Source organism: Syngnathoides biaculeatus, chromosome 9 (genome assembly GCF_019802595.1).
Source record: "Syngnathoides biaculeatus isolate LvHL_M chromosome 9, ASM1980259v1, whole genome shotgun sequence".
Taxonomy (NCBI): domain Eukaryota; kingdom Metazoa; phylum Chordata; class Actinopteri; order Syngnathiformes; family Syngnathidae; genus Syngnathoides; species Syngnathoides biaculeatus.
This window is the reverse complement of record NC_084648.1, coordinates 163,628-185,638: the sequence shown is the minus strand read 5'-3', so window position 1 is coordinate 185,638 and position 22,011 is coordinate 163,628. Positions and strand designations below refer to the sequence as shown.

The following is a 22,011-nucleotide window of genomic DNA, read 5'->3' as shown; positions in this document are numbered from 1 at the left end:
CTAACAAGAAGAGATCAGTATCGTGATATACATTTTTGTACATGCAGGTGACATGTTCAGCATCAGTTTCAGGATAAAGTGTTCCAAAAGGCACTTTGAAAATGTCAGCGTGTGTAGTTAGACTGTGATCTACTGTATGGTTTCAACGGCTATTGAATAAAAATAGATTTCCTTTTTTTTTTTGTTGTTCACGTCTTTGACGACACACAAATGCAGGTCCCGGTGTGACAGCAGTTGACAACCATCGTTTTCGACAAGTCAGTGCTGGAAGGATGTTAGAAAAGCCAACAAGTGCAAATAAACAACACTGCAACCCGAGCAAGGAAATGCGTTACGGAGAATGGGGGGAGTGAATTTACATTGACAGTGAAATCATTCAAAAATATCTATTTTGACACCATGATCAAGACTCATACAAAACGAGGTAAATCCATTAACAACAAAGTATCGATGTCAAATATTGCAAGCATTGTGTTTTTATTATTTATGCTTTGTGATACTGAGCAGAGAAAATCTGTAATTGCCTCACAGCAATGTGGGAAGAGGTTTCAGGGCTTTGCTGTGGGGTGCAGGGATGACTGAAAAAGCAGGTGGGAAAATGTTCAGCATGGGGTTGGAAGCCCGGGGAGAGCAACACATAGCAACGGGCCTTACGTGCGGCTGACTGGGGCCGTCGCAGTTGCCTCTGAAGGACGCCAGACGGGCTCCTTTCTGTAATGTGTGGTCAGCGAAGGACAAGACAACGTGGCCCCAATGGAGATGCACATCCATGAGAGGACTCAAACTGAGTCCTAATAAGGTGGTAGGATGCTAGCAGTCAACACACCAGCCCCCCACTGGGTCCATATTCAAATGTGCTCCCAGTCCAAATTGATTGAAATGTGTATGCTTGGACTGCTCCACAGCATTTTTCATGGAGGGTTATGGACACTTCATTAGGTACACCTACCTGCAATCAATAATAGTCTTTTACATGATAAGGCTCACTTTGATTGACATGATGAGTAAGATATTCATTAACCAGCATTCTTAAATATTTCCTTGTTTTCATTTTGACGAACAAGGTACCAAAAAAAAAGAGAAACCCTTGAATTTGCTGTTGTACACCACAGCAAACTACAATAAAAACCGAACTGTTGCTAATCAAAATCGAGCAACGCTGGCTCACGCTTACATTTTCATTTTTATATGCTTTCAGCAAAATTCTCTGATTATTGACTCAAATCAACAAATACTATGGAAAGTCAAATATGCTTGTTGTTGTTCCCCGAAGGAGCCATTCATCAAACATTCATATATGAGATATTATCATCTAATTCATATTGTACGGTATTCTGGGACTGTGTTGAATGTAATTTTGCTGCTTGAGTGAGAAACTTTACAAGGCAATAGTTCAGTATGGTGCTTGTGCCCTCTAGTACTGGCAACAAATACTAGCTAATGTAGGTCTAATTTGAATTTTGTGAGGCTCATTATATTTCTATGTCTTAGTTGTAAAAAAAAAAAAAAAAAAAAAAATCACCACAAGCCTCTGATGTCATTACTGCAGTCTGGATTATTCATGGCTGATTATTGCCAAGGGTCCGCGTGTCTCACTGGTAATGTTCTGCCACTAAATGGATGCAATCACTCAAAGCACAGAAGTTGCTTGTCAGAAGAATTCTGGATACGCCGTTTTAAAGGAGCTTTGTGAGGCCGCTTCCTTTTGTCTCCATGCCGCGAAAGTACCTTTATGCACATTTAAAGAACTGCGTTTTACATCGTGAAGCCCCATCTTGTTTATAGTGGTCAATAAAATGAAGAAAAGGTTCACAAATTTGTCTACAGATGGCAAATCAAATGGAAACAAAGTGTGGTGATTAGGCAGAACAGAACAGTTTCATTAAAAAGTCAAATAAAACACTCTTAATGAGGAGAAATAAATCTTACGCTCCTGATATAGCTCACACCTCATTCTGTAACATGCCTAAAAGTGCACAAGTGCTGAAACTGCTAACGAGATTTGAATGGAGCCTCACTTCATGACTTGATGACCCACACCGGCCCACCCCATCCCCTCCTGCCCAATGCATGTCACCAACTGGCTTTACTGTAGTCACGCAGTATAACTAGCGTTGCCATTTTTTTGGCATGTTTTGCTTTGCGGCAAGTAAAAGTTGTCAAACCGTATGAGTGGCAAAGTGATTCGTGACGTTATAGTTAGAAAGTTAGTAGCATCAACATTACATTTAATTAATTACTAGCCCCATTTTGCAGCAAGCAGTTTTGATATAAATGTCGATACTCCATATTGTAGTAAAGAGGCAATGTCCGGTGAATCTACAGTATGTCCTTTATTGTTTGGAATTCCCAAGAGGAGAGCGCAGCTATTGGTGACCCCAACCAAGTACATCTCTGAGTGACGGACGAGGATGTACGCTATGCGCTATACAACAGTCACATGAGTTATGAGTACGCATCCATTTACATACAAACACATTTTTAGTATTGGTGAAAGCAAATTGTGGCAACTACCATGATTTTTGAAAAATTGTACCCAAAATATTCAAATTGTCACCTGTTGTGATGTCAGAAAAGCATTTTTTTTTGTTATGAAACTTGAAAAATAGCTGAACAACCCTCAAACAAATCCTTGACATCAATTTGTTGTGTATGTATAGGACGTAAAAAAAATAATAGATGCAAAGTTTGTTACAATGGAAAGCCAATTTGACAAACCAGCATGATATTTTGGTTTACAGGAAAGAGTTGACAGTGTGAGTTTAGAGCAATCACAAATAGTGATCAAGAAATTTCTGCGACATGACCCGAACTCCAATGTATCTCGAGATATCTGGGGAAGCTCATCCGAATCTTCAACTCCCCTGTTTTACGGGCTTGTGTCTGGCATAACTGCAGACGCATGACAAACCTCACAGAGACAATCTTGAATGAGAGAGTTTTATGCAGGGCCAGACAGATGTGGAATGACATCCGGACAGCTGATGACCTTTGTGACCGTGTAGAGAACAACAGACATCGAGGAACCGCATTTCATATTTTCAAACCATTGCTACAGCAGAAACGTGCATGTTATATTTATAAATATTTGTCAAAACAGTTGCACTTTTTTTTTTAAATTGACTTCCCTCTACCATTTTGAAAGTCTTCATTGGTTATAAATAAAGAACTGAAAGTAAATGGTATTTTATTTACAATTGCCACTTAGAAACTCACTCTCTTTCCAGTTGAGAAACATCCGTGCCTTGAATAATAAAAAGCATAAAACTACATCAAATGACTTCAACACAATCTATGTATTTAGAAGATACGTACATGCTTCAATTTTGGAACGTCACCCCGAGAGTTTTTTCCAGTATTCTGTCGTGTCGTGTCACCCTAATCTTGATCGGGCAATGTACTCCAGAAAGAATCTCATATTTATATAACTATTAAAAGCATTTCACACACACTCCTAAATACTATTAACATTTTCTTTAGACAAACATACAAGAACTCAAAATGACTACAAATAGACCTGATGTCATTGAGAAATTAAAAAACTATGTATACGCGTGGATGTTTCTCATGAGATTATTCATATTTGTATATTAGTATTTCTTGAGACAGGCCCAAGACTGAAATAAAACTCATCTTGGCTTCTGCTGAGTTCAGTTTACAGCACCTGAGTAGATCATCAGGCTTTAGTTCTTGTAATTTGCAGAAAGCCACTGGTGAGAGGGAACCTGTAATTACATTTTATTTCTATTGGCTTATTTGTAAGGGGCAAGAACAGAAGGAAATTGACAGTTGCAGAGGCAGCAGGAGTTGTACTGCAACAATGTTACTCTGAATTTACGAGATATACGGCAAGGATTCCAGCTCTGTGGTCCACCTGAAAAAACAATGGCGACAAAGTGCTAAGTAGCATGATCATACCGATCAATGACAGCTATTCAAATAGTGTAGCATAATGAATCCACAATAATAAGTTTAGGTGAAGAACAACAAGTAAGTTGAGGTTAAAAATCATTTTTAAAAATATTTTGGGTCAGCTCGCGAGTTTGCGGGCTTGCTTTTATAAAATACAATTCTACACCAAATGTGGACTATTTTTTATTTCTTTTTTTTGTTATTGTTGTTGATGGGCAAAATAAATATAAAGAAATATATACTGTCATCAATAATACCAAAACTGTTAATTCCGGGATTTTTGTCTTTTATCTAAATGTGTGCCGTCACAAAAAAGACACTTGAGATTTGAAGAATTACCAGACCAAAATGTATAATAGAAGTCAAAGAGAAGTCAAAGAGAAAACAAACCATCCGGACTGTTACGGATGCAAAGTTCAAAAGGCAGAGTCTGTGATGGTATAGGCATGTGTTGGTGCCAATGGGATGGATAACTTACACATCTGTGAAGGCACCATTAATGCTTAAGGGTACATGTGGGTTTTGGAGAAAGATATGCTGCCATCTAAGCAACGTCCTTTTCATGGACGCCCCTGCTTATTTTAGCAAGACAAATGACATTCCGCACGTTACAACAGCATGGCTTCAGAGTAAAAAAGGTGTGGGTACGAGACTGGCCTGCCTGCATTCCAGACCTGTCTCACATTGAAAATGTGTGCTGCATTATGAAGCATAAAATACAACAACAGAGACTGTTGAACAATGTATGCTGTACATCAAGCAAGAATAGGAAATAATTCCACCTACATAACTTTAACAATTATTGTCCACAGTTCCCAAACATTTATTGAACGTTATTAAAAGAAAGGGGTGGCACGGTGGTTTAGCTGGAAAGCATTGGTCTCACATTTCTGATGACCCAGGTTCAATCCTAGCCCTCCCTGTGTGGAGCTTGCATGCTCTCCCCGTGCCTGCGTGGATTTTCTCCGGGCACTCCGATTTTCTCCCACATCCCAAAAACATGCAACATTAATTGGGAACTCTAAATTGCCCCTAGGTGGGATTGTGAGTGCAGCTGCTTGTCTCTATTTGCCCTGCGATTGGCTGGCAACCAGTCCAGGGTGTACCCCGCCTCTTGCCCGTTGACACCTGAGATAGGCTCCAGCACTCCTCGCGACCCTTGTGAGGATAAGCGGCTAAGAAAATGGATGGATGGATGTTAAAAGAAAAGGTGACATAACATGACCCTGTGCCAGTGTTTAAGCCATAAAATTCCATGTTAGTGATTATTTGCTAAAGACAAAGTTTATCAGTTTGAGCATGAAATATCTTCTCTTTGTGATACATTCAATTAAATACAGGTTGAACATGATTTACAAATCATTGTACTGTTTTTATTTAACACAATGACCCAAGTTAATTGGAATTGGGTTTGTAGACAAAATGACTTCCAAACAGTTAAAATCTTATCTTCTCATGATCTTTACCTTCACATCCCTTGGTGAGACTGACCCGCCACTCAACAACTATCACAAAAGCCAGCGTTAAAAGCAAAACAAAATCAATTTCATCCTGTGATGCTGACTGAAAGGACATCTTTCGAGATTTATCCGAAGAAGAATTCTTACATTTTTCCCGAACATTCATTCACATGCAAAGTTTTTGAACTTTAAGATGATCAAACCTTAAGGTGCAAATTGGTGCCTACATTTTGTTGAACTAATTTTGCATTCAATGACTGCCGCAAAGAGAGCTGCGCTGAGATCAGTTACTCCTCACCAATCTCAAATATCAAGCATTTATGTATTCAAGCAAGGTTGATCTCATCATGTAATGGCTTGCATTGCTAAAAAAAAAAAAAAAAAGACTTGCTTTAACAAAAGTCAGCAGGGTTACACTATCACATATTGCATGATTTTAGCTTGTGGAAATGTTCTTGCTATAATTTTCTAGCAGTAACTTTAGTGCCAATGGTGCAGAGTTTGTACAAATTATACATCGTTTGCTTGATCTCACGCTAACACCCCCTGAGGGCTGTCGTGGCTGGCCCACAAGCCTTCCTGACTTCTACAGTAGCTGTTTGAGGTCTGTGACAGAGGGCAGCAATCAGGCAGGGCGCAGTTTGCATTGAAGGCCCATCAATCCGCTTTCTATAGCGCTTGTCTTCATTAGAGTTGTGGGTGAGTTTGAAGTGCAACTCAGCCATCGTGCTGCCACACCATATGCCTCTTACCCTGAAAGGTCAAGTAGGCTCAAGCTTTTTTTTGTTTGTTTTTTTTTTTGCTAATATACATTGTATTTTTCAGTACTAGTCAAAACACTGTATTATGATTAATAATATGGTTTCAGAGTAAGAATTATGTAACCAGAAAAATTCAGCACTCCAAGGAGCCCACCATGTTGGCCTCTGCCACAGTGACAATTAAAGTGGCGGTAGAGAGTTACCCACTTTCCATCCATCCATTGTCTTAGCTGCTTATCCTCACGAAGGTCACAGGCGTGCTGGAGCCTATCCCAGCTATCATCGGGCAGGAGGCGGGGTACACCATGAACAGGTTTCCAGCGAATCTCAGGCACATGGAGACAGACAACAGCCGCGCTCACAATCACACCGGGGCAATTTAGAGTGTCCAATTAGTGTTGCAAGTTTTTGAGATGTGGGAGGAAACCGGAGTGCCTGGAGAAAATCCACCCAGGCACGGGGAGAAAATGCAAACTCCACACAGGCGGGGCCGGGATTGAACCCAGTACCGCAGAATTGTGAGGCCAACGCTTTCCAGCTGATCCACCGTGCTGCCAGTTACCCACTTTAATAACTTTAATAACTGTATGGTTTTCTTAGTAAATAAAGTTTGTGGGAAATGGCTAACACACTTATATTCCAAAATTTGGCATTATGGCAAGTGTGAAAAGATGTAGGAGTAAATCTTTTAGAAACTTTTTAAAAAATAAATACAGATAATGAAAATGTGCACCTCTAAAATATCACAAATGTTTTGACACCTTGGGTTTAATTCCCCTTTGAATATAATTTTCCATCAAACAGTCCATTAGCACAATAGCTTAGTATGTCAACTTTTACATTTTTCACTTTCTGTTGTCAGTGGACTCAGGGTACATCAGCACTACAAGCTTTTAAAAATAATAACGTTTGGTGCAATGTTCTCGGCATATCTTCATTAGGTTATCATCGGTAGGGTAACTACATTATAAGATAACACCCCATACACTGCTGTCTGTGGACTGGCGAAGACAGATCCCCCCTCCCACCAGGACATTGGATTTGACTGATGCCATTGAGACGCACCTGAGGATCTGACTGTCCTGATTTAAGTTTGCCTCTTTAGGCCTGCAAATGTGAGTCCTTGCTCTGGCATACTTTAACGTGTAATCCTTATGCAAGTTCAAGACTGGACCTCTAGAAAAGGACGGGGGTCAAAGGTTAATGAGCGTAAATGTGGCCGATGATCTCACGGCAGTATCAGATTCATGAAGGCTTCCTTCATGAATCTGATACTGCCGTGCAGCACATCAGATGAGGCCACATGAGATCATGTCCAACTGGTTAACCTTTGAAAGGAAAGGTCAAAACAGAAGCGTTTATAATCTCTTTATGTGACAAGCTCATCTCTTTTTTTTTTTTTTTACATTTTATTTGTTTTTTTATTTAATTGATATTTCACAATTAAAATGTTATCACCGAGACTTCTGTGGATCCGGTTCTTTGTTGGTTGGGCTTCTCACTGATTTAATACAGCCGCGGCAGGAAAACAGCCAATCTGTCAGCGTCCCACTCACAGTTCAAAAATTGATTTTGGAGGACTAAAGAGGCTTTAACGTCCAGATGAATCTAAGTGAAATTGGAAGTGTTTGCACAAAAAGGCTTCTTCTGGCGGCCGGTGCATTTCCATACCTTTTGGCTACAATTTTGTGAGACGGTTCCATAACATTGACACCCTTGTGAGGGAGCTTGAAAACCAACTTTCCTCCACCTCCTGTCAATAAACTCATCTCAATTGCTTTCACACCACGTGAAGGCTTGTATTTACTGCATTCTTTGAGGATTACATTCACATTTGAAGAGGAGATCGATATTCAGCTTTCTGTTCTTTGGGTTTAATTATTTATTGCTCTTTTTCACAGGCTTATTTGAAATGAGCAGCAGGCTGTGCGGTTTTCCTCTCGAAATAAAAGCAAAAAACAGATACAATTAAAGAGCGTTTCCCTCTTGAGATGTGCCTCATTTCAGCAACACACCATAAACACAATTACAAGTTTGAATCAGGTTAATTGCCGAGCTGTCCATGATCAATTCATGGATTTAAGGTCAAGTTATACTTCAAAGGCATTCACTGATGTTTAACACTGAATGCAAATTGATAATAATAAAGTCATGTTTGCATTTATAAACAGAGTAACCAGAGGCAGTCTGCATTTTGTCACAGATGGAATATGGAAGGCACAATATACTGTATATGATCCCCCATCCCTGCAGACACTGACTGGTCACATCTGGCAGGCACAGCTCAGTTTGTAACTTACATATCCAGAAAGTAAAACATACTTCTTGTTTATGTTTCTGAAGCAGCTGTTCTATGACTCCTGTCTCCCTTCGATCAAGACACACCTTAGGTGGTAATCCTTATGCCAGTAAAGTTATTTCAAATGAAATAGTGTAACTCTAAATTGAATTTACCTAAAAACAAAATCAATAAATACAAAATAGAATTGAGATGCTGTTCTTTTTTTTTTTTTTTTAAACACCATCTGGTGGGACGTTTAAGGATGCTTCCAGCGTTTGTGGGAGCAGATGGATCGGTGTGCTTTGCTGGTTTATTCAGTGGCTTTTAGTGCTTCATATTCACATGTGCACACTGCTTTTATTAAGCTCATCAAAATAGAACGTGCCTTCATCTGTATCAAGAAAATTGTGGCTGTTAAAGTTATCACCACATTTACCCCACGGCCCTGTGACTCATACACTCGGTGCTGTGTCTGTGCGTGTGTGTGTGTGTGTGTGTGTGTGTATGAGCTAAAAACTCATCACTAAACATTAAATTTAGCCAAACACACAATATTTTAGGACCCAGAACCTCAATGCAAGTGACGAGTTACCCTACATAAGAGCATTTTGAGTTATTCAACTGATTTTTTTTTGTTTTTGCTTTGACTTACAAGCTAAATTTGAGATACACCCAACAGCTGAATCGTTGAAGTGAACGTAACACAACTCACTTCACAATAATCCGCGCTTTGGAAATAGTGAACAATTCTTCAAACTAGAGGCCTCAAACTGTTTAATGCCATGCCCGCTTGAAATTTACTGACAAACGAAACACTTTAAATATAGGGAACGGTGCAACAACACATTAGGATATTCAATGTAACATTACTCAGAGTCATAGTACTTATCCTCTGCGATGAGCTAAGGCGTCTTCCACTGTTCAAATGTCTTTGTACGTGATACCTCAGCTGTCTTATATAGCTTCCAGGTGTGACAAAAACTGTTTAATTCTTTTGAAATATATTCAATTATACTGTGACTGTACAGTTTTATAAAGTACAATATTATGGAATTCTATACTTAACATTAAACAAAAACACACTACATTTTCTTGGAAGGGGTTGGAATGGATTAATGGCATTTCCATTCATTTCAGTGGGGAAAGATTATTTGAGAAGCAAGTGATTTGAATTATGAGCATAGTCACAGCACATATTAAACTCATGTCTCAAGGCATATATTCTTGTATAGTAGGACATTGGGGAAAGTACTTAGAGTAGATGGAAGCAATTGTCATACTTTGTCAAGCTGTGGCATCTATTGTTTTTCTTACTATAACATGTCACATTGTTTTCTATTCCATTTCAATAATGTATATTTAATTTGTTCAATGTTTAGTTTGGGTCCGTATGTTTTGGTATGTATATAACTTACCAAGAATCACCTTTTATTGACAATAAAAATGATAAGGTAGCATAGATCTCTTATTGAGTAAAACAAGGTTACTTAGTACTTAAAAAGGTTACTTACTAATTTCAATTCCCTAATTTCTAGATTACTTCCAGAGGTTTTGGAGGTTTACTGCACTTGGTATTTCCAGGTGGTCTCTCATCCAAGTAAGAACCAGGCTTGCTTAGTTTCCAAGATTAGACAAGACTCGACGCATCACTGAAGTGACACACAAGCGCATTGATTTAACGCAAGTAAATAAGGTTCCTCATGTAGGTTTCAATCCCGATGCATGTGTGGTAACAAATTTGTGAAACTGCAGCCAAAATCTTCTCACATTTATTACGAATCCACAATTTGTCCGTTTTCTTGAACACTTGTGATGTTATTTGCTTTTTGATGACGTACTGCACTTGGATCGGATACATATCTGATTTATATCTACATATGAAAGAGCACTTGATCAGATATGAGAAATAATTTGACCCATACTGAGAAAAAAATTCATATACTAGATGTCACATTGTGCAAAAAAATGAGTTGACCTCAAGTGTGAACATAACCCAACACTCACCACTTCAAGACAGAAAGACATACACCCACAGGCAACATGAAAGATGCGAAAACGACCGTCAAAATATCAGTTTTTAACAATATGGTTGTGGCGCGCAATGGGGAGGGAGGGGGGTCTGACACATCTTCACACTGCCACCAGCTGTAATTTCTGTCATCTGATGAAAGTATCATGAGTGTGAGAGGGCCGCAGGGAAAATGAACAGCTTGAACCTGTGTGAGAGAAGAAAGAAACGTGTTGAAAAAGTGTCTACTTGTATTTCAGACACGCTGCAGGGTGGAAGAAAAAGCCTGATTACAAAGTGGAAAAGACACACACACACACACACACACAGCAGTGGAATGTGCTGGAAGAGAAATGGAGGCGCATCATACAGACTAATAGCACATCAAGCAGCCACCCTCCCACCTGGCAAGCTTCCATGGGAACTGTGTTAAAGCTTCTCAAAAGCTGTGTGATGTTAAGCAAAGCAAACACACAAAGATAAACGCCGCAAAGTAGCACACAGACCCAGTCACAACGTGGCCGTGACAGTGGCCGCTGCGTTAATGAAGAGCTTATCGAAGTTAGGCAAGATGGACACCGTGTCGCTGAACCACGCCTGCAGTGTGTTCACGATACGTGGGTCGTACTCCTGCTTCATTCGGATCACACAGTTCGGTACGTGACAAACAGAGAATAAGTTCCAGCCTCCACACATACTGGCAGCGTCATTAGCTGGACCAGAACAATTTCGCCATTCAAACTCACGTTCACATTAAAGGGCAATTTAGAGTCTTTACTCAGCCTAGCATGCATGTTTTTGGAATGTGGGAGGAAGTCCGATTACCCAGGGGCAACCTACGCATGCATTAAAGACCATGCAAACACCACACAGAGAGGTTCCACTGATGACTCAAACTCAGGTTTCCTGACTGTGGGGCGGCCATGTAAATAAATCAAATGGCACATAAAACAGTGAAGTACTAAACCACAGTATATAAATGTATATATGCATACCGTCATGTTGTGCATATGTATTTGTGATGGGTGAAAAGGACACCTGAATGAAGACGTAGACTGCGAAATTAGCTCCTTGCGTTATCCGCTAGCCATCTTTTTACATCCAATATGCGTTTCACTTGCTCTAATACTGTTTATTGTTCAAACCAGCGTGATATGTTGTTTAAGCAATTTTTTTTTCATGAGTTTTCACGGTAGACAGGCAAGTCCAAATTTAGTAGTTGCAAGTTGTGCGGTAACGTGCTTTGCAGTAGTAAGGAAGAAATGCAGCATAATTAAGAGCAACAAAAACAGGATACCCCTTCTGTGCAATACATTACCATGTTCTGATATTTTAACATGCATTATTTCCACAAAGAAGAGAGACTATAAGCCGATGGGTATTGCTGTAGACTCTGTTTATCTGTGTTAATGCTCGTGTGTTTTAAAGTTGTTTAAAGGTTTGAAGTTACCATAACATCTATGCAAATCGTCACCCTGCCTGTGGTGTTTCGCTTTATAGAGTTGTAATAAGCAATGGAATGTTTGGCAGATGAAATTATATGGTTTGGGCGAATATTTGGGTGTTTAAAGATACAGTGTTTTAGATCTCTTTTCTTCATTGTAAATTTTCAAGGAAACCTCAACTGAGAGTGACAAAAAATTGAAGAAAGCACAGGTTTTATTTTATTTGAAGATCTGAGCAACTGAGAATAGGCGCAGAGGTTTCATCAAAAGTGTTTTTCGGGATCTATTTTGCATTTGTTTACAGGGTTTGACGGAGGCTCTCTGCACTATGGGTTTACACGAACAGGTTTTGTGGGTGGGTCTGGAACATCCCTGTGATAAACACTGTACAACAAGTGACTCACTACCAAAACCACACAGTCCGGCATGCCTCTACTCACTGCCAGTGGGGGGCATTTGGCACCAAAGCACGTCGGGTGAACCAAACAGCCACAATTCTTTCAAGATGTCCACCAACATATTTATGAATCAAGATGATAATGGCAAAACTGCTGTGAGGGGTGAGTATGTATGTTTTTTTTTTTTACCCAATATCCTTTCATTGTTTTCTCACTATGAAGCAACAAATCAGAATTAACGATACCGTTGACACTTCATAATTGCATCTGTTTCTGTATTTTTATAGTATTCAGATGGAGTTTAAAAAAACCCTGCAATTTCCTACAAAGCAACGAATCAATGCCTTATAGTATATTTGAATGATCTACAAGGGTCTGTTTACAGAAAAATCCAGCAGCTGTGTTCCCTGAGTCACATAGAAGGCCAAGGAGGTTTCTCCATGGTAACGTACATCTGTGTAAGTGGAAAACGTCACCGCACGGCGTAGCAAGGAAGGCTGGATGGATTGTTGGGATCTTACCTAATGAGGCAGAATGGGGCTAATTCTATTTGAACTTCTCCTCTTGAGTCAACTTTACGGGCACGATTAGCTCGCTGACACGAGAGACGGGAACAGGGGTTGTGGGAAGGTGGCAATGGCAGGAAAAATCAATTTCCTCTCTGGGCAGTTCAAAACAAATGTTATGAAAGTAATATCCTGTCTTTTCCTGTACTTGACCCACTATTCCTCTGTGTATTATAAGGAAAACATATCGATCTTAGGTTTTAGCTACTTCCTATATTTTATTAGAGTATTTGAGTCCTTCACTCAAAGAGAACAAACTTTTTAAAGTGGGGAAACGAAAAAACAACAGCGAAAGAAAAAAGGTAACTATGGCGTTCGCACGTGTCGATTGACATATGACCAATCCTGTTCTACCAATTGTAAATGTAATTGCTGTGCCTGCGCCGTGGGAAATGAGGACTCAACCCCACCCATTTGAGAGACGTGGTCCGGGCCAGGACTCCCACCTAAGAGTGGCCCAGTGGATGGGATACTTGCAACACAGAGGGATCTAGACTGGTCTACTGACCCCACAGGGGGCCCCAGAAAACTGGCTACCTGAAGGAGGTCACAAAGACCCAATGCCACCATCCAATCCCATCCAACCCCCACTCCCACCCCATGCACCACACCGGCAATGCTCCTCACTCCCAGAGAGGCCCCCATCAACCCGCTTGTCCCACAGTGTAGCCAGTTCCTGTCCAGCTCAAAGGTGAAATGGTGTCCCCTCTTTGGTATAAAGGAAGGTGAATTGGGGCACGTCACAAATGAAACATAAGAGAGGCAACCTGGAGATCAGCCACAGGGCATGAGAAGAGACTCCCTACACCAAGCAGCCGTCCATACAGAGGGGCCCAGCCCCAGGATCAGAGACTAGTGACAACCCACCTCCTCCCATGTTACAATGCTGAGAGGTGGGGTACGCCCTGAACTGGTCGCCAGTCAATCACAGGACACCTATAAGCAAACAATCATTCCCACTCACATTAACATTCACACCTACAGGCAATCTTCAATTTAGCTACCATGCATGTTTAGGGGGTGTGGGAGGAAACCAAAGTACCTGGAGAAAATCCACACAGGCACGGGGTGAGCATGCAAGCTCCATACAGGCGAAGCTCAGAACTCAGAACTATGAGGCAGATGTGCTAACCAGCCGTCCACCGCGCTCCCCTGTTTCATCATTTCAATCATAAATGGCTTCAGTGGCCTTGAGTCCATTTTCAGGAATAGTTTTACTGTTTAGAAAATACAAGCTATGAATCAAAGCAGTGTTCTAAAAACCATCATCTCCAAAGCGAGCTGCCTTTGACAACAAGGGCATCAATCTGAAAATTCATAATCTGCTTGGGAAAATGGCCAGTAATAAAGTTAAATGTGCAATTTTCTCTTTCCACAGTGAACAAGATAATGTAAAAAAAGAGAGCAATCATGGAGTGAATTTGAAACACAATTTAGTCAGTGTCATGGAATATAAAGTCTGAGCACAATTTTTCTGGAATAGAAAACGAGTTACAGTGACAATGCAACAACCAACACAGTGTGATAGTTGATTAGGTCGAAGGTGAAAGCCGCTGAGTCACAATCACCCATCAGTAAATATGACATTTGCTATTATATTACTGTGAAGCAGAGGTGCTGTTTGTCAGAACTACGGTGCACCACTCACTTTGATAGCATTTACATGAACGAGGCTGCTTTCAGAGGAAGAAAATGACACATAATTGCATTTACTGTCATTCTCTCACAATACTGACCACCACCCATGTTTGACCCTGGCCTTTTTGAACAAAATGTGCCCGCAATAGTTTCTCTTGCACATGTGACAGACACCTCACTGCTTGTGTACTGTCACCTGGAAACAGATAGCGGAGAGCAGAGGGGATTTTGAACCATTATTTTGGGTGCGTCATTGCTTTCAGACAGTCACATTACAGCTGAACGATGTTGTCTTCTTGATGTATTATTTCCAACAAATAAGCCATTATAGGGGCATGATTTCCATTCATACTCCAGGTAGAAATCTTTTCTTCATCACAGACACCAGCACGCATGTCACTGACAAATTTTGCGTGTCTTTGAAAAATCAAATATGAGTTTCAACCCAGCACAGGGAGTATGAATGCATTTCGCACACACTTGTGTGAAGAAGAAAAAAAAAGACTTCGAGTATGATCAGTAACCTTAATGCTTTGAGTGGAAGTGATGCTGATGAAAAGTCGTTACATCAGCTTCAACAATTTAAAGTCCTATATTTACCGGTCAAGTCTAAAGTTCTTCTTTTGCAATGTCGGGAAAGAACAAGTCTTATCAAATGCAAGTAGCTTTGAGTCATCAAGATTCAGCGCAACATTATAGCTCCATTTATCAAGACCAATCAATCGCTTCAGGGAGCAATAAAGTTGAGGCTACGACCTTGACAACCAAACAATTTAAGAGGATTTAGATTTTTATAGTACAGTACTACCCAGAAAACAGATTCTCACAGAAGTTCTCTCATTGTTCCTTGAGGTGGTCGCTACTTGCTCGTCACTCTGGTTGTATGCGCCGACATTTTGATACAACTGTCAAACCATCTCCCTGCAGTCCGGAGGGTAGACCACTCTCTTTGAGCAAACCTAAAACTTACCTCTGTGATAAAACGTATCGTCTGGAATAACTAAGGCTTCTGTGGGCTCATCTCTTTGTGATGCTGCCATAGGCCTAGACTGCAGGGAGATCTATTTCCCTTGACACAGCACGTCTCCCTTCATCTTTTTTTCTGTCCATCCTTCTCACCTCATCACCATTCATAAAGTATCCCGAGGCAGATGGTCGCCCCACTCAACCTGGGTTTAGTATAAGGTTTCTTCCTTGAGCCAAGTACACACACGAGGATGTTTCATATTGTACCTATTTTTTTCCTTTTCTGACAGACCCGACACATAAAAGATAAAACCTAAGTTTTGCATGGATTTTCTCTGGGCACTCCAGTTTCCTCCCACCTCCCAAAAACAAGCATGGTAGGTTAATTGAAAACTGAATGTGAATGGTTATTTATATCTGCCCTGTGATTGGCTAGCAACCAGTTCAGGATCTACCCTGCCTCCTGCACGAACATAGCTGGGATAAACTACGGCACTGCCATGACCGTTGTGAGGATAAGCATCTTAGAAAATGGATGGATGGATGAATATTAAAAAATACCACAAGTTGAAAAGAATGTTTTTTATCCAACATAAAATATTAACAAGATGTCAAAATTGTTGCATTACTTATTCTGAGTCAAGTTTAAAATATAGCCATTACGATTGAAGCAGGAAAAGGAGAGCGCGTGAAGTTATTTTTTGAAAAAATATTGATGGTGAATTTCCTAAAATACGCTCAAAATTGAACTGCAGCATTAGCACCAGTGGTAATGCCAGCTGTAGCTCGGAAAAGGTCATGTCTCTGCGATCTGATGTTTTTGTTGTCCATCTATATTGTAGATAGAGCATAATGTTCCACCAGTGTCGTGTAGCCTGCTGTCACACTGACACTTATTAAGGTAGGTGTACTGGACCTTGGCAGACATCCAGCCTGAAAGGGTCATGCGTTTGCTACCTTGAAATCACTTTGGCAGCAATGAGAGCAAATTGGGTGGTAAATGTCGCAATCCATCACCTGATCAACCTCAGCAATATAAAAGTGTTTGACGGACAAAAAGCTGAGATCCTGACAGTCTTCCTTAACGCGTGTACATTGTAGACATTTAGCTTTGAGATGCAATGGAGCTCATTATCTGTTCTTGTTTTCCAAAGGTGATCAGCGTAAGGCCACGGTGGCATCAATTCCAACACTTTGACAGAAAACTATTAAAAAAAACAAAAAACATAACGGGGCGGCCCTGACAAGAAGGCACTTCCCAATAGGCCTTAATGGTCAGCATCTGTCAATGTTAAGCGCTTCCTTTTTTCCCTGTCTTTCCTCATGCCAGCTAATACAAGGTTACTGACTAGATGGGCGGTCGCATCCTCGCTACCCTTTCAAAGATAAACAGCACCATCTGTGCCTGGATGAAGAGAGTCATCCTAAATGCTTTTCACTGAGGTGCCAAGTTTCGGCATCGAGCATCTGTAACCAGTATGTTGGATACTTCAAAGAGTGGAATCCATCTGAGTCACAAGGTGGTTTTCACTTTCTATTGTCTAATATCTTACATAGTCAGGCACGACACAATTATATTTGAGCAGGAAAACTACAGTACTTTCTCTTACTGCCCAATGGAGTCCGTCACAGTTATTGTCATGAGCAAAGTGTCGAATGCGATTGAATAGGGCGGAGCCTTTTAGGGATTTGGGGCGGGTGTTGTGCATCTTGTGGAATAGCATTACAGACTTAATAATCTGCATGGTTAACAGTACAAATTAAAGAGAAGCGATTAACTCCTCTGATTTCACCTTCTCCTGGTGACAGCAGATATTTGTGTGAGCACTTGTTGCTCGGCAGGATATTTGTCGCACAATCGTCTGTGTCTCAAAGACCACTTAAAAAATACGTTCTCGATGCTAACTCGGATCGTCAGCTATCCACCCATCCATTTCCTTCACTGCTTGGCCTCACGAGGGTCACAGGTGACTATGTCAGCTGACTTTGATGAGAGGGAAGGCAGACGCTGGACTGGTTCCCAGTCAAACACGGGCATAAATAAGTGATCACACTCACATTCACACTTGCTGGTACTTAATATGGAGTCTTCAATGAAGCAAACATGCATGCATGATTTTAGAATATGGGAGGAACCTGTAGTACGCAGACAAAATCAAAGCATTCACAGGGAGTCCATGCAAACACGACATAAGAGAGCATGAGACAAGGTACAATAATAAAGAATAAAATGCCTCATTATTTGCAAATGTGCCCGTAATTTGTGTTAAGGAGTGTAATTTACATTTGTTTAATCTTCTGCTAAATTTCAGCAATCTCCTAGCTGCCAGCAATCAAATCTCATCAAGGCTCTCACATCCCATCTGACTGCACTGAAAAAGATTCACTGTCGCAAAATTTAAAGCTACAACCAACTGCTTATTTAGGATCTCATATACTCTGTAGCTAATCCTATTAAACTTAAAATCCCCATTAGAAAGATGAGCCATCTATTCATTCTTGCTTTGAATGAATTGAATTTTAGCCAATTGACTTTGGTAAAAATGACAGGAACACCGTGGACTTGTTGCAGAAGCTTCAGGTATCAGGGTTCCACTGTATATTTCATTTAAAACACCACAAAGACAAGGCATTTAATGTTGTTTAATTGTTTTGTTCCTGGCACATATTCACTCATTCTGAATTTGACATCTTAAATGGGAAAAACAAAATGGCTTGGATGGGCATGTTTACCACTGCGTTACCTCAACTTTCCTATTAACTACACTCATTAGGTATTTGGGAACTGAGGATATTAATTGTTGAAGCTTAGTAGGTGGAATTTTTTCTCATTTGTGCTTGATGTGAAATTTCAGTTACTCCATAGTCTGAAGTCTCCCTGTTGTATTTTGTGCCTCATAATGTGCAACACATGTTTTCAGTTGAAGACAGCTCTGTACTGCCGACAGGCCAGTCTCGTGCTTGCAGTGTTTTACTACAAAGCCAAGCTATTGTAACACAGGCAGTATGTGGCTTGGTATTTTCCTAAATAAGTAGGGGCATCCCTGAAAAAGATGTTGCTTGAATGGCAGCATATGGTGCTCCGAAATTTGTATGGACCTTTAACTATCAATTTCCAATTTATGTCAGTTCATCTCAGATGAGCTCAGGCCCTGAGAAAACGTTTCCGTGTTTCAGGATGTTGGTGATCTATGACTTGGACTTTCCATAGTAGAGTTTTAAATTTCTTTTTTTGATGTATCGACAAACTATGTTCACTGAGGCCACATCGAAATATTCTCTACAGAATGAAGTTGTTTTTTAATGCAATGCCACTTAAGGGATAGACGGTCACGGCATTCATTCATTTTCATCCCGATCACTCAGGGGGTATCTGAAGTTAGCTACTCCAAGTTTGATATTAGAGGGTACCGTTGTGTAGTATCTGCTCAGACCATTGGGAACTCTGGCTTACTAGGTAGTAGAAATAACACCTCAGTTATGAAGGTGGCATCTGGTTTCGTTGATTCAAAAACCTATGACAATGTGTAGATTGAATCACAACATAAACTTGTTGTTTGCTGTTCTCTGGGAAAATGCTATTTTAGTGCAGGGTCTTGTTTCTCTTTCAGGTAACAACAGAACTTGAAAAAACTAGATAAATGAGAAAAATATGCATAATAGAAACAGTTTATATGCAAAAATTCAAGTGCATTATCAAGTATCTTCCTGAAATATGTGCAAATTGATATCTCCTCACTGGCTCATGTGTTGAATTACTCGCTGCTGTTTAGGAAACACTTGTTGCCAAATTCGTGATTCTGGTGCAACTGATGAGTGTTTTACATAAACACATGAAATACAATTAAGTAGCACTTGTGTCTTCTCAGCTGTGCAGCAGCTGGCGACATGCTTGGCCCCCTCTGCACATATTTTGGAGAAAATTGCAAAAGTGTCAAAGATGAAGCACTAGGAAAAGTTGCGTGCCAACCCACCTGCAGATTTGCATTAATGTCCTTAACCCAAGTTGTAGGTTACAGATGATGGGCTGTAATGTTGTTTCCCTTCATTGGTCTGTGTAAACAGCAAGTTCTATCAAAGGTTGAGCAATCAGGGTGCCAAGACTCAACATAGGGAAAAAGAACATTTGGAACCACTTGGGAGACTGCTCTTGTGTTTTTCTCAACAACCAAAAGTCAAGGTTCTATTTCTAAATGGCCATGGTTATTTCCGCATGTGAGCTGGAACCATGTCAACAAAGCCCTTTAACCTTGACCCATCCATCAATTTTACAAGCTGCTTATCCTCACAAGGGTTGCAGGAGTGCCCGAGCTTATCCCAGCAAACTTCGGGCAAAAGGCAGATTACCCCCTGAACTGGTCACCAGTCAGTTGCAGGGGACATATTGACAACATCACTGAGCGGGAATTAAACCCACGCTGCCCACGACACAGTCAGGTGTGTGTACCACGAAACCATCGGTGACGCTAACCTTGATCATCTGGCTGTAATTTGAATCTAAGCAATTTCAGCCCAAGTAAAAGATTTCTCAATCAAATTCAAAGTACATCACTGTCAAATTAATTACCTTATTTGTGAATGATGGCAGCCAGAAGATGGTTGGGAGTCAGCTCTCACAGGGGAGGAAGTAGAGGCGGGCGTAGCAAAATAAATGAGGCTCACAGTTCTGAGGACTGGGATTCAAATCCCGCCCCCACCTGTGTGGAGTTTGCATGTTCTCCCCGTGTCTGTGTGGGTTTTCTCCGGGCACTCCGGTTTCCTCCCACATCCCAAAGACATGCATTCATTGGAGACACTAAATGGCCCCCAGGTGTGTTTGTGAGTGCGACTGTTGTCTGTCTCCATGTGCCCTGCGATTGGCTGGCAACCAGTTCAGGGTGTACCACGCCTCCTGCCCAATGACAGCTGGGATTGGCTCCAGCACTCTCGTGTCCCTCATGAGGATAAGCACCTTGGAAAATGGAATGGAGGGATCAAAACTCATCTCTAATATTGTCAAAGTAAAATAATACACAATAATAATAATAATAATAATAATAATATGAGTTCACGTGCAATTGTACTTACCAGGTGGTGTAGTGGGAAAATGCCAAACCAGATTAATATGTTCAGTACATGTTGCAATGTCGGTTATGTCGAGTTGTGTTGATATCACATATGTAGTGGTCATCTCGTAATTTCCTCCACTCTTTCTGATGCAACATCCCTGCTAAGTAGATCATAACATGACAGAAGTACAAACAAATGGGAACACATCCTCCATGGTACCTCAATCTCCAGTAAAAAGTCCTGCTCAAACATAAGACAGACAGCCTTCCATTACATACACCCGTCATAATGGAGGTAGCCCCATCAGTGGCCCACCATTATCCACTCGTTAGTTCTCACATACCTGTTTTAAGTTGTGTTTCGGTGTGTACTTGTTTGTTCTGTTCATGGTGCCGTGGTGCTGAAATAGCCCCTCACAGAACATGTTAATGGGGAGGGGAGCTTAGGTTAAGAACGCCCGCCTCCATTACATGAAATTACCCGACATTGCCGAGGCTCTCAAACTGCAATGTGCACGTGTTACTGTATATTATATTCTGATCTCACGTTTCAGTTGTTCTCCTACTTGAAGTTTCTATTTTAAATTAAAATTACTATTGATCCTCGAACCTAATTAGTCCCATGCTCTTTCTATGGCGACAAGCAATTTGAGTTTTTATGATTGTACCTTCATACACAACCACAAACGGCTTGAAAATATCTGAAATATTGAATTCTGGGGGTGTCAAGGCTTCTAAGGGATGCTGCAAATTGGGAAAGAAATTCACTTTCAATATCTATCCTTTCAGCCAACCATTTTCTGTATTTTTCTTCATGAGTGTCATTGGTGAGCTGGAGTCTATCCCAGATGACTTCAGGTGAGAGACAGGGTAGACTCTGAAGTGGTCACCAGCAAATTGCAGGCCAGATACACTACAGTATAGTCACATTTGCCCCGAAGGACAATTTAGTCTTCATATAACATTCTATAGGGTGGCAGGCTTGGTTAGCTGGAAAGCGTTGGCCTCACAGTTCTGAGGTCCCGGGTTCGATCCCAGACCCGCCTGTGTGGAGTTTGCATGTTTTCCTCTTGCCTGTGTGGGTTTCCTCCGGGCACTCCGGTTTCCTCCCACATCCCAAAAACGCGTAATGTTAATTGGACACTCTAAATTGGCCTTAAGTCTGATTGTGAGTGCAGCTGTTTGTTTCGGTGCGCCCTGTGATTGGCTGGCAACCAGTTCAGGGTTGCCTCCTGCCCAATGACTGCTTGGAAAGGCTCCAGCACTACTGCGACCCTTGTGAGAATAAGCAGCTCAGCTAATGGATGGATGGATGGATGGATGGATCCTTTCTCTGTTTGCATCCTGTGATTGGCTCGAGACCAGTGCAGTGTGTACATTACCTCTTTCCAAACGTCAGCTGGGATAGGTTTCAGGTCACCACAAGTTACAATTTGGCTTGGGAATCTCTGGCATGAGGCAGATCTGATGCATATCTAGATAGAGAGGTTGCAATTTAAATATATGTATATACTGTATATATATCTTT

At 40.9% G+C, this 22,011-nt stretch overlaps 1 long non-coding RNA gene across 1 annotated transcript; it reads right to left on the bottom strand.

The window, feature by feature from the left end:
- Positions 1-3,848: 3,848 nt before the first annotated feature.
- Positions 3,849-21,002, bottom strand: LOC133506756 (uncharacterized). The gene is made up of 3 exons (XR_009796595.1): positions 20,503-21,002; positions 20,003-20,386; positions 3,849-3,874 (listed from the first exon to the last, which is right to left on the bottom strand). It is a non-coding gene; the product is annotated as an uncharacterized LOC133506756 (long non-coding RNA).
- Between the last annotated feature and the right edge of the window lie 1,009 nt (positions 21,003-22,011).